We start from the raw sequence: 15,452 nt of genomic DNA, 5'->3' as shown, positions 1-15,452 counted from the left end.
TGCGATATGTAAATTTTGTGGTACACTGTTAATTATACTTGTAAACTTTCAAAAATATGTATTATTTATATTATAATTTTAATTTATTGCAATGGAAACATATATTTCTTTCAACATCTTCTAACGTTAGATATATATATTTTATAAAATATAATTATTGTAAATTATTATTATGAACTCCGAAGCAAAAAGCGAAATAAAATTTTTGTGACGTCAATAAACCAAATCAAAATGAAAAGATACACATTTATATTTAAAGTTTTAAACACAGAATAGTTTAAATAAAATTAAACACAAATTAAAAAGTATATTTATCAAATCGCAAATATATAATAAGTAAAGTAAAACTTGAACCGATAGAAAATAACGTATATAAGAACAAAATTCAGGTCTATGCATTTACCGTTTAGAATAAAAGACTTTTATTTTAAATCAAACGTACTCTTTATTATTAAACCGAAGTTGTAAATATGTGTTAATTTAATTTTTCTTTACTATTTTTTATAAGTATTTAACGTGTAAAAATGAATATAGTAATTTAAAACGAATGTTAAAATAATACTATAATAGAATGAACTCTTATATTACCTTAATTTATGAATACAAACACGATTCTCAATAATTACTTATATAAGTGCTGACATATCTTAAGATTGTCTGCCAACAATAAAAATCCACATAACGTTTTAAAAATTATGTTAACTCAACATTCTGTTATTTTGAATGAATCTTTTATCCTCTTTTTAATAAATACCTTAACACAAACAAGAAATACGTAATACAGTTAAAAAGTAATTACATTTTCAATTAAACCTAAAATTTTGTATAAAAATATTAAAATTATCTTACAATAAATGCTCAAACATAATTCAATACAAATAATCATTTTTATGCATAACTGTGAAAAAATGTCTTTACTCTCAAATCAAATATTTTTAACAAAATTCAATTCAATTATTAAATCGTAAATTAATTATTTCTGCTGTGCAGATACAAATAAAATATAGTGGTCAGATTAAGATATTTTATTTAAAACACGAAAATATTGTTAAACGATGTATTAAGATGTATTAAGATTTAATAAGCCACAAAAAAATTAAATATAGACTTTAAATTTTAGCTCTGAAATTATAAAATAAAATAGTATATAACACTTCATCATTTAAAAAAAACACTCCACAAGAATTTTCGAAATATATGATAGAATATAAAAACATACACAAAAAAATTACTTTACCGTTTTCGCGTGCGTATAGTAAAAATAAATATATATTATTATACATTGTCTACATTTGATGAGAAATATAGCAAGAAACATTCCATTTATTTAAAAAAAAATTAATATATATATATATATATATATATATATATATATATGTATGTACGTTGCCACTAATATTCTAAGTGATTGAAATTAAAGTTCTATCGACTATAATTACAGTGGAATGAGCCGACTATTTCAACAATACATAATTTGAGTTACGTTAAAATATTTTATTATAGGTATTTTTAAAGAAATTCATTTTTATTTCAGTGTCTAATTATTGCAATAAAAACATTCCGTCATATCTTACAGCAATGTTAATAATATGTATATTTTTAAATTAAGCGTTTGCGTTTAGAACAAAACATAAACAACCAAAATTTTAACAATTAATGCCTTGCTTTCATAAACAAATACGCTTTTCTTATTAATCATCTTATTTATTTTATTTATTAATAAATATAGGGTTAGTAACAAAATATTAATGCACCTTCCTAAGTTTAAAAAACGAGAAAAACCTAACGATTTGCAAGGTGCCCTAAAAAATTCAAAAGGTGTAAAGAGTTCTTTAATAGTTTAAAAATTCAAAAAAAAAAAATGCAAATTTCATTCAAAATATCGTAAATAGATTCACTATCACTACTTGTACCACTTACAGATTCAAATAAGCAGATATTTCCAAATTTAAATACCTAATGTTATCCACCATATTAATACTTGCTCAACTGCTTTCCAAAGTGGAAAGTATTTGTTGTTTACTTACATTTTACAAATAAATTTCAATTCCGTTTCAATTCTACAGTACAAAGTATCTACTCGTTCTCACAAACAGTTTAATATTTTTCGGATATTCTACCTTTTTGCCTAATAAATAACGCGTTCTGAGCTGCGAATGCAGAATTTGGCACTTAAACCATTTTTATTATTTTTCGATATCCATAAGTACAATATTTTAAGCACCATCCATATCTTTTGCGAAAGCCTTATAAGCTCAATTCAAATATATTTATCATCAGAATTATTCTCCACTTTTGCTGTAACTTTGTTGCATAGGACACACATACAATAAATAGCAGTCAACCAACTTTGTATATATTTCAAAACTAAGATGTTAAATCAAAAACAAATGTAGACAAAGAAGACAATTTTATACTTTAATAAGCTGATAAATTATGTTTAATTAAAAATTATGTACGAATAAATAATAAGCCAAATTTATTTAATTAAATTTTTAAACAAAAAATTAGTAAAATATGAAAATATACCAAATAAAAAATAATATACATTTATGAAATAGTAAATTAGTAAAATATGAACCCAAACAATTATGTCAACAATAAAGATTAATAATTATTAAGTATTAATTATTTTTCTCATAACTATTATATACAACATTAAATTTAGTATTAGAAAATGTGAAATTTAAATTAAGGAAAATCTGTAACGAATTATGAAAATTAATGAATTAATACTATTGTTAGAGTGATGTTAAATTTGTAATTATTTAAAAACGAATAAATGAATAAAATAATGCATTATAAATTAAGAATATCGTTTCTTTTATAAATAAGATATTGAAAGCTAACTTAGCTTCTTGTTGATATGCATGTAGCAATAATGAGAATGCATTTAGCACAAATTATCATTGTTCATCATATGATGATTAATCTTTTTGATTAAATTTAGAATTTATGTAAATAATATTTATATTTTAAATTGTGCCGGGCTTTAGGTCGTGGTTTTCAATTTATATTTTTATATAATAACTCGTATTATATAAAAAACACACTTTAAATTAAATAAAAATATCACAGTGGTTAATTTATGTAATATATTTTATTAACAAATATTTCGGTCTACTTCGTAGTCAATCTTCAGTGTTACTACAAATTATACAAATACAATTATATAAAAAAAAGAAAAATATTATTAAAATGTCAAAAGTCACATAAATAATAAAACAAAAAAAAGTATGAAAAAAGGGAAACGTAATTTTTAATAAGAATGGCAACCAGTGTTGTCTTAGGTAAAACGAAACACGAATTTTTAAACAAATGTAAATACAAATAGAAATAAAATATAAACTTAGCAATTAATTTTTGATTAGTGATCTATAAATTTGTGCTAAGCCTTCATTATCGCTCTTATGGTTTAATTGTTGACCATCTGGTACGTCAATTATATGTAGCATTTGTAGCAACATTCTACGTTTGTAATTTTTCTCCCGGTGAAAAATTTTTACATCATCGAAGTTGGGAGTATGGTTCATTTTAATGCAATGTGCTGCTAGTGCTATAATATATATATATATATATATATATATATATAGCAGTGAGGACTGTTCTAAAGTACGGAGGTGTACAGCACACCTAACATAATTTTCAAAATGTCAAATAATATATATAAATTTATTAAATATCTTTACATCGAGAATTAATATTATTTATTACATTTCCATATACAGTGACTCCATCGCATAATCGGACAAGCATTTGTTCGATTTAAATGTGCTCTAAACTTTAAAAGCAAATGCTAAAAATATGATTTTTTTTGCTTTAATTTATACTTAACATACTTATCTATCTAAATTATAAAAAAAATAAAAAATGTCTCGTAATAACTATTAATTTAAAGTAAAAAACAAAACCAACACAAGTTTTTGAGCTCAACGTATAAATATTAAATGATCGAGAAGAGCGTTCGATATTGAAAGAAATAAAGAAAAATCCTTTCAAAACCGCTAAAGATCTTAAATTTTCATTAAAATGCCGCTCGATAATCTTGCGCGGATTATCGAGTGTCCGGATTACCGAGCCGATACTGTATTTTAAATATATTTTTTAATGACATGATTTAACAAATTGTATTGTACAGTAATCCGGACAAATAATATTTTATGTTCCCTCAATAATTCAGACACTTAACTTTTTTTATATTTATCACTTTTATGTTATGATTATTGGTGTCTTCGCTGTACATAAGAAAGCATCCAGACGCCGGCGTTGGCGCCTGTCCTTCACATTTAGACATTTAGACTTTTTAACTCTAGCAGTTACTTTTCTTCATTTATTAATAATTTTAAATGTGCTTCAACTGTGGCATTGATGTGTCATTGTTTAGCACCAATTTCGCATTCAGAGTCAGGTGAGCTGACATTGTAGCTTTTAATATGTTAAAAAATTTAACATCAGAAAGATGCCGCTCAATTCTTCACCGCTCAATTCTTTACCCATTTGAACAACAAACTCCATCTTCCCGTTAATACTGACATAACTCACTTCTAGACAATACTGCGGGAGGATCCCTCAACTTCCAACGTCCTCTTGAACGAAATTTGTTTCGAAGAATGCAGCCTACAAAACGCCCCTGCAGTCACCAGCTACGCGAGCGGCGACCGAGCAATATCGGGAGATGAATAAAAACGTTGTACCAAAGTTTTACCAAAGACTCAACCCTTTGCGGCAGACGCAGATACTCTACCTCCAAAATTGTTTCAACGCCAGTGATGTTATGCTGATAGGGAGCATGCGTCACCTCATGTGCAGGAAGCAGGAAGTGGTTAGACAAAAGTGTGCCCAACAGTTGTAATTTCAGAACCATCTGTCCTATCTTGAAAAAAGGTGGCTCAACGATGGAATAGGTCTCCTTTTGTTAAACAATCTACTTCTGGCTTCAACTAGCTTAATGAAATCATACCGTTGGTAACAAAAAATTGCTAATTCGTCTAATTAGAATAACTAGATCACCAATGGATAAATCTCGATTTATAAAACTTATAAATATTTCACTTAAATAAGACAAAAGATAAGACAATATAAAAAATATTTCTTCAGAACGTTTTTACATAACTCCTAGTGCGATTAAAATTCATACTACTCCTTATGGAAGATAACAAGCATCTTTAAACGACAAGTGTAAAAGTAAAAGTAAAAGCTTTTTCAGATCACCTTAAAAGCATTCTTATAACAGACGGCGCTGAAGTTAGCACAGTTCACATTAAACTAGACAACAATGAAAACAAATTCCCAATAAAACATTTTATATATAGCGGGTTTCTGTACTTGAACGGAATTGAACGGAACTAAAAACACAGAGGCTATATTTAAACTATAAAATTATTTATTGTGTTCTGCTTATTTTCTTAATCAGAAAACTGAAAACTTCTTCTTGAAAAAAAATTTTCTTTCTAAATTTTTACAAGTTTTGTGTTGTCAATATATTTAAATTATAATCCAGTTTACTGTGATTATCGAGAATATCGACAGCTACATTATTCCCCCTTCCGAAAAAGCACCTTGCGACCATAACGCGAAGTTTTAATCTTATGATCGTGCTTGTCAGTGACTAAAGGTTTAACTTCTTGTTCCTTAAAATATTATTCACTGAAGGCTGCTTTGAGGCGATCCACCGAGATATTCACTTTCCTTCCCTTAACATCCACGACAAAATATTTATCGAAACGCTTAAGAACAGTGAATGGATCTTCGTATGGAGCTTGCAATGGTTTACAAATCATGGAATTTCTGACGAAAACCTGATCCGAGGAATAAAGATCTTTTTCAATAAAAACCTTTCCACTAGAATGATGAGCAGTTTGAGTAGGTCTTAAGTCTCGTTCATAAATCTTTTTAGTTTAGCTACATATATGATCTCTGAAAACCTGCTGTGTCCAAGTAATGATTTACTCACATTAAAAAAATTATCAAATAAGTTTTTTTTTGGTTCTTTTTTTCAGTGTAAAACTTTATCCTTCTAAAATCATTTTTTGGCAATGATTTACAAAAGGAAAGAAAAATGTTTGTCTCCTTTTAAGGACGCGAAAAATATTTGGAAGAGCTACTGAAATGATATTCATGTAGACTTTTTGAGCAGGCCTATACTTAAGAAAACATTATTCTTATTTCATTTCATTTCATATTCTCATATGAGGCGTCCTTTCATTTTAAGGACGCGAAAAATATTTGGAAGAGCTACTGAAATGATATTCATGTAGATTTTTTGAGCAGGCCTATACTTAAGAAAACATTATTCTTATTTCATTTCATTTCATATTCTCATATGAGACGCTCTAGATGCGTCTCAATTAGCCTCTCTGGCGTTAATGACAATCTCACATTCTCGCGGGGTCCCTGTTTTCACAGATGAGAATATGTCGACCAAGTGTTTAGTGGGACAACTAAACTGTAACATGTGCTGCTTAGAGGAAATGCTGTCACTACTAAAAGCTTGGCGGTAGGTTCAAATACCTTTAAGCGAACATTATTATATGTATATAATGTGGCAGCCCTAACATGGAACTAGGAAGTTAAGAGCCTGTGACGCTCGAGTCTTTCAAGCATAAAACCACTTTTAAACTTAAATATCTCGTTTTGAAAACTACACTTAAGGCGTGCTCAACAGTTAAGCAAATCCATTCATTTATTCTTTGTTTGACTAACAGCGCGCGGACATCATAAAGTATTATTGTAAATTGTTAGTAATAATAAAAAATTATTACTAAAACTATTATTATTACAATAAAATTGTATTTTACTTCGCTTAGTGTATTATCTCCATATACCACTCACTCATTGCTTTTGAATTACAGGTTCAGAATAGATATTATCGGATTGAGCGAGGTAAGATGGAACTTCGAGATAGTTGTTTAATGACTTATTCGGGCATGCCGAACGAAGAAGATCCACATATACGTGGTGTAAGATTTTATGTTACAAAACGCCTAAAGTATGGTAATAAGTTGAAAGAGTATATCAAAAAGAATTATGACTTTGAGATAAAAGGTAAAAAACGTAACTTAACAGTAATACTGTGCTATGCGCTAACTGAGGAAAGACCGCTCGATGAAAAAAAAAGTTTTTTACTATGATGGAAAAGACGTTGCTCGAAATACCTCGAAGCAAAATTGTTATGGTATTAGGACATTTCAATGCATAAATAGACAACAATAAGGCCGGCTACGAGAAATTTATGGGTGGTATACGTACATGTAACGAGAATGGTTAGCTGTTCTTAGAGTTATGCCTTAATCACAACTTAAGAATTGGCGGTTATATTTTTCTTTATAAAAAATACCATAAAGTAACTTGGAAAGCACCCAAAAGTGACATAGAAACACAAATTGGGAATATCTGCACTTCAAGTAAGATATTTGTGATGTCAGATCTAAAATAAGTGCCAAAATAAACAATGACCACTATATGATCATCGCTGAATTAAAATTCTAAGTGACACATTATTCAAGGAGACTTTAATGCAAAGGTTGGAAGAAGAGAAGTTCATGGAGTTGTGGGCCAGTATGGACTAGGTGAAAGAAATGATAGAGGAGATCGACTAATACAATTCTGTCAAGAATATAAATTAAAGATTTCAAATACTATGTTCAATCTACCACCTCGTAGACTATATACATGGAAATCTCCATCTGACACTCCTGATAACATTATCAGAAATCAAATAGACTTCATCCTAATTAATGATCGTTTTTGCTCTTCAGTTAAGAAAGTTACAACTTACCCGGGGGCAGATGTACCATCTGATCATAATCTTCTAATGGCGAAAATTTGCATAAGATTAGCATCAAATCGCAAAAAGAAACCAAGCCTTAAACTCAACTTAGAAAAACTACGAAATGATGAAATATGGTAAAATGTTCATTAAAAAATAAAATAAATCATAGCATTAGTAGTATTGATTCTAGGAACCTAAATAATACATGGGAGCAACTCAAGACAACGATTACATCTTCATCGAAAGAAATTCTTGGATCATATAGGAAAGAAATAAAAAATCATTGGATGACCGAAGATATAGCGAAATTGATAAATGAACGTCGTCAGTATAAAAATACACAACAAGATCTATATTGGCAATTAAACAGAGACATCAGAAGTAAGATCCGTACAGCAAAAACAGTTTGGTTAAATAATGAATGCCAAGAAATTGAACGATTGCAATCACTACATGATAACTTCAATCTACACAAAAAACTAAAACAGACTGTAGGAATTTATCGAAAAAACTCTCCTTCATTTCTCATTAGTGATGACAATGAAATAGTTTTTGACATAAATGAAAAGAAAAGAATTTGGAAAACATATACTGAAAACGTTTTTTCTGATAGCACTAGACTAAATAATGATATTTATTTTACAAGTATGCCAACTGGAATGTACATAACTAAAGACGAAGTCAAAAAACCTATACAATCGATGAAAAACAATAAGGCAAATGGCCCAAACGAGATTCCATCTGAAATTTTGATATTAATTGATGAAGAAAATACTAATCTATTAGTAAAATTGTTTAATCATGTATACGATACTGGACATTATCCCGACGACTGGGTAAAATCTACCTTTCTAACACTGCCTAAGAAGAAAAATGCAAAAAAATGTAGTGAATACAGACTTATCAGCCTTATGTCACATGCTGTAAAAATTATTCTAAAAATTATACACGGCAGAATATACATACAAAAAATGCGAAGAAGTGATGGGGAAATCACAATTTGGTTTTAAGGAAGGACTTGAAACTCGGGAAGCACTATTATGTATTCAAGTTTTAGTTCAAAACTGTAAAGACGTTCACAAAGACGTTTTTCTCTGTTTTATCGATTACGAGAATGCGTTCGACAACGTGAAACATGATAAACTTATAGAAATTCTTCAAAACATTGATATTGATGACAAAGGAATCCGATGCATTAAAAATTTGTACTGGCAACAAACTGCGCATGTAAACATCGATGGTGATATAACAGAAGGGATATCCATTTCAAGAGGCGTTAGACAGGGTTCCATATTGTCGCCACTGTTACTCAATGTGTATTCAGAAAAAATATTTGAAGAATCCATTAGCGATATTCAACAAGGTGTGAAGGTAAACGGCGTTTTCATTAATAACATCAGATACGCGGATGACACCGTTCTTATTGCCGATAGTTTAAGTGACCTACAAGAGCTAGTAAACAGGGTTAACACCACTAGCGAACAATATGGACTAAAAATAAATATAAATAAAACAAAATATATGATTGTAAGCCGAAAGAATATGTATAGCAACACAAATTTAATAGTTAATAATGTTGGTATAGAAAGAGTACAGCATTTTAAATATCTTGGATGCTATGTAAATGAAAATTGGAATTGTTCCAAAGAGATCAAATGCCGAATAGAAATAGTACGAAATACTTTTCTTAGATACCAAAAAGTGCTTAATAGTCATGATCTCAATATTAAAACTAAAATCCGTTTTGTAAAATGCTATGTCTGGTCTATACTTCTATACGCCATGGAAACCTGGACTTTGAAAATTGTTGATATTAACAAACTCGAAGCATTTGAGTCATCGATGTATCGGAGAATTCTCAAAATTCCATGGACAGATCATGTTACAAATAATGAAATGTTACAAATAATAAAATGTTACGAAGAATGAGGTGTGATCGCGAATTGTTAACAATTATAAAAAGAAGAAAAACAGCTTACTTGGGACATATTATGCGAAATTCAAAATATGAACTACTCCAAATGATTATTCAAGGAAAAATCGAACGCAAACGCGGTATTGGTAGAAAACAATTTTCATGGCTGCGAAACATTCGTCAATGGACTCAAATACAAGAGGTTGGCAGCCTTATAAATATAGCGAGATGCAGAGACCAATACGCAGAAATATTTAAAAATTTGTAATTGTGTTTATTAAAAACTAATCAAACAATATAGTATTATGTTATGTTATTATGTTATAATTATTATTATGTTATAATTAATCAATATAGTATTATGTTATGTTACATGATCACCAATATTCGAAATCGAATTGGTAAATAAAGAAGAAGAAGATATTATCGGCATAAAACTCAGCCAAATAGAAAAGCTTTCAATACAGAAAAACTTAAGGCCCAAAATATTCAAAATCGTTTTATTTCAGAGTTAAGTGGAATTAGCACTAACGATGACATGAATATTGAAGATATTTGGAGTAATATAAGGAATCAGCTGCAAGGCATATGTGAAAAAAATCTGGGCTTCCGAAATGGAATACACAAGGAGTGGTTGTCTATCGAAACGTAGACATTAATTGAAGATAGGAGGGAAATGAAAGGACAAATTTTGACTGAACAAGTAGCGGGAAGAAAAACCTTGCTAAATAACGAATACAAAAGGCTTAGTAAAGAAATTAAACGTAGCTTTAAAAGCGACAAAGAAACCCTATACAATGTAACATTGGTAGCGGCTCAAAAAGGGGCTTGAAGGAACTCTATAATGTAGCAAGAATCTTTGCCGGTAATTATGTTCGAAATTCCCCTGCCAAAGATGAAAATGGCGTGGTGGTAATCGCAAAAGATGAACAAAGCAGTGTATGGAGGAGACATTTTGAACGAACTCCGATTACAATGCATAGCAAAGCCGATGAATTTGTAATATGTAGGCGGCTTAACCCTTATCGAGGAATAAGCACCATAACTCCATTAATAGCAGAAATTAAAGAAACTATCGTATCACTGAAGAATAGTAAAGCAGCAGGAGGCGATGAACTTCCTCCAAAATGTTTTAAAGTAGACGCTGCTACTATGGCTAGAATCCTCCAACCACTTTTCGAAAAGATTTGGGTAGAGAAATGTTTTTCAACCAAATAGAAATATCATTTGTAGTGAAGCTGCCTAAGAAGAGTGATAAAAAGTAGCGCAGTAATTGGAGGGGAATATCAGTGCTGCCAATAGTAATAAAAATTTTCAACAAGATTATCTTGGAGAGAATAGCTATGACATTAAATAGTACTATATATAATTCCCAGGCCGGCTTTCGACCTGGAATGTCATGCACGGATCAAATTAACACGGTGCATATTTTTGGAGCTGGCAGCGGAATTTAACTGAACACTGTATCTTACATTTATCGATTACGAGAAAGCGTTTGATGCGCTCAAAAGAGACTACATATGGTTGGCGCTTCGCGCAAGGATTATACTGTCAAAAATTGTCAGAATCCTAAAAAATAACAGAAGAATAAGATGCAGAGTTTTACATGGTAAACTCAGCGATAGTTTTCAGTCAACAAGCGCAACCCTGACGGCATATTATCACTTATGTTGTTTATCATCATTCTCAACACAATTTTGAGGCACTGAATAAAAAAGTACGTGATATTAATTACAGTTTAAACATTAGAAATCTAAATAATGAATCGAGTAAAGTCGGCCTGAACATTAACGTAATGAAGACCAAAACAATGCACATAAATACCATCAATCACGATTGCCTATTTGTCAACAATAATATCTTAGAGGAAATACACAGGCCCATTCTGAATACTCCCAGGGAACAAAACTCCCTATTCCCACGCTGTTTCCAAACACACAACTCCCTTATTCTGAATTGCTTGGGAGACAGCAGTTTTAGGAACAACAACAGTTTCAAATTTGTTTTGTTAAATTTTGGCAACCATGCCACTTTTTAATGACGAAAAGTGCAAAAATGAGCAAAACAAAGAAAAGAATTGCGTATCATATGTTGATTTAAATGTAAAAATCGCATTATTTGTTTGTTGCACAAATTATCGGAAATAAATATAAGTTATTTTATGAGTAAATAATAAATAATAAAATAATAAATAATAAAAAACTTTTATTTTAATGAGTAAAATAAATATATAAAAAGAACTGTGCATGAGCAAAATAAACAAGAATTGTGCAGTTGTTAATGATTATTTAAATAAAAAATTTTAAAAAAGTTTTCAAAAATGCATTCAATTGCATTTCGAGTTTCAGCGGAGGATTTGGCTCAAGAACAGGAGCAAGAAATTTTGCAACAGAGCATCAATCGCAGAAACTTACATGTTAAATTTAACTCTTTTCTAAATTTTTAACTCTTTATTAACTAATTAAAAAACAACCTTACGTTATGATATCAATTCTTCAATGTCTTTATTTTCAAACATTCACTGCTTTTATACAAAATTTGCGTAAATTATAATTTAATTTTTTTTACATAATTAGGATAGAAATGTCCTTCATGCTTCAATTAATGAACTAATAATAGTTTATGATTGTGCAGATGTTACAATAAAAACGAAGCAATGTTTTACCTACACATAATTGCAAAAGTTTATTTTAACTTATTCTAGGAATCCCATTCATTTCAGAATTTGGTTTCCTTTCATTTTTCTATTGTTTTAAAAACAATAGTTAACACTTTAATTAGTGGAAAAAGCCCGTGTAAATAAAATAAATAAATAAAAATTTAAATATTTCAAATTTGTTATACTTTTATTAAAATAATAATTTTAATAAAATGTATTAAATGAAAATTTAGTTATATTAAATTTATTAAAATAAATTTCTTAAAATATATTCGGAAAACCAATCAACTCTTGTGGATAAAATAAAAAAATAAAACTTTGAAAATATTAAATTTATTGTAATAATTTTATTATAATAATAATTTTATTAAAATATATTCAAAAATCTGATCATTTTCCGTTACTTTTATATTAAATTTAACCATTTTTAATACTTTTTTAACTCGTCTCCCCAACAATTTGCTTGGGAAAGAATTTGTGCAAAATTGGGAAAAAACTCCCATTCCCATGCGATTCAGAATAGGAGAATAGGAGAATTGGGAACAGGGAACAAAACTCCCATTCCCAATTTATTCAAAATAGGAGAATTGGGAACAGGGAACAAACTCCCATTCCCATGCGATTCACAATAGGCCTGAATATATTCGGAAAACTAATCAACTCTTGTGGATAAAATAAAAAAATAAAACTTTGAAAATATTGAATTTGTTGTAATAATTTTATTATAATAATAATTTTATTAAAATATATTCAAAAATCTGATCATTTTCCGTTACTTTTATATTAAATTAAACCATTTTTAATACTTTTTCAACTCGTCTCCCCAACAATTTGCTTGGGAAAGAATTTGTGCAAAATTGGGAAAAAACTCCCATTTCCATGCGATTCAGAATAGCAAAATTGGGAACAGGGAACAAAACTCCCATTCCCAATTTATTCAAAATAGCAAACTTGGGAACAGGGAACAAACTCCCATTCCCATGCTATTCAGAATAGGCCTGGTTATAATAATGATAATATAAATTTTTTATACAATGAAATGTTGTTCTTAGTAATCTAAACAGAACAAACTTGCATGCAATCGTATTTTAGCATCAATCCATGCAAGGCAAATTTTCATGGAGATACTATTTTTATCAATTTTTAAAACATTGTATAAGTCTCTTCAATAGTTATATCCTTCAAATATTAAACTAGACACAGAGCTACTAAAGCCGGCCACTGAAACAATAAACCCGATATTTAAAAACGGAGTACATTAATCAGCGGAACGTATTTGTTTCATTGTTTATATAACGCGTAATGATTATAAGATCAATAATTTTCCAAATCGATGGTGATATTCGTGAAATCCTCGCTATCGTGAAAACATTTTCCATAGCTGTCTAGAACTTGAGATTGAATGACACGATTACCACAATTTCTGTAAATTCTAATACTGAAGATGCAGTTTGAGCTTTATAATTTATTTTCTGATTTTTCGGTTTTTTATTCTGATTCACACAGCTTTTCAAAATCCCAAATCATATTGATTTTGTTGTTATTAAGAATCATCCTTCAATTTTCCCGATAATTCAAGAAGAACCCCAATTACAAAGAGTTACAACTCAAAGCACCAACTGTCTGAAATTTAAGAAATATCTAAATACTCACACTCATTCCAATTACAAAATTAAAAACAAATATCAAATAGATGATGCCGTACAAGTATTCAACATGATTCTCTCCTCAGCTGCCGAAAACTCTATACCACAAAATTCACCATCTCAGCCAGGAAGGCAGCTTTTTTCTAACAGCGAAATCGAAAGACTTTTAGCAGAAAAAAAGCTTGTAGAGAATGGCAACAAAATAGATCCCCATTAGCCAAATCTAAATTAAAAAAAATAGTTAATCAACTAAAAAGCGCTCTATTAAGAGACAAAGATAACAAGCAATACGAATATATCAAAAAGCTGTCCCCAAATACGACTAACAAAGGATCACTCTGGAAGGTTGATTAAGCTACAACAATACCTGTTGAAGCCGTATCTCCATTTAGAAATCCCAGCGGCGAATGGGCTCGCAGCGACGATGAAAAAGCTAATGGACAGTCAGAAAGATTGTGCAACTTTTTGCGATGTAGAAATTGCAACATATGTTAATTGATGAAGTTATCAACTGTGTGCGTGTTATGTTATGTATTGTGTGTTTTCTAAACCAGAATAATAAGATTTTGAGTTATTTTTATTGTGTAATTTTTTTATGCGGTCCCTATCCACCGCAAATCCCTCCAATAATTTCAATTTACCAACTTAACTTGTTAACAATAATGTTATCAACCTACAAATTTCAGTAAGCGATATCGAGGTCATTATCAAAGAAAAACCTGTCTTCAAAAAAGCACCCGGACATTTCTATAATTTCAATTATACTAAAAAAACCTGACCGTAGCAATTACACACATTACAAAGATTTTTAACGCAATAATAAAATTTGATTCAAAAGTCCCATCATATAGACCTATAAGTTTGCTGCCTTGCCTATCAAAATTGTATGAGAAAGTGTTTCCAGCAAAATTTGTGCCTTTTTCCAAAAACGAGACCTGATCCCAAGCCATGAATTTTGATTTCGTCAAATACATGGTACTATCGAACAAGTGAACAGAATAACTAACGATATAAGAAGCGCTTTTGCTTTGGTGTCTTTTTAGATGTTGCACTATAAAGCATGACATGAGGGCCTGATCCACAAAAAAACGAAAAATAGTTCCGCAAAAATCACACACAGTACTGGAATCATACTTGAAGACAGATCCTTCAGAGTAACGTTTCAAATTAAGTAAAGACTTCCCTATAACTACAGGTGTTCCTTAAGGCAGCGTTCTTGGTCTATTCGTGAACCTCGTCTTTACTTCGTGTATCCCCACAAATACCAATTTAGTAACATCAACATTTACTGACGATACACCTATTTCGTTCCGACATAAAAATGCCACAATTGCTTTCAGTCAACTTCAAAATCATTAATGCTTCGTAGAAAGATGGTTGTCACTACGGCAAATTAAAGTCAATGACAAAAATATCATCATTTACCATTCTCTCTTAACAGATCCTCCTCACCAACTATCA

The sequence above is a fragment of the Teleopsis dalmanni genome, chromosome 1 (genome assembly GCF_002237135.1).
Source record: "Teleopsis dalmanni isolate 2A chromosome 1, ASM223713v2, whole genome shotgun sequence".
NCBI lineage: Eukaryota > Metazoa > Arthropoda > Insecta > Diptera > Diopsidae > Teleopsis > Teleopsis dalmanni.
This window is presented reverse-complemented; position numbering follows the sequence as displayed.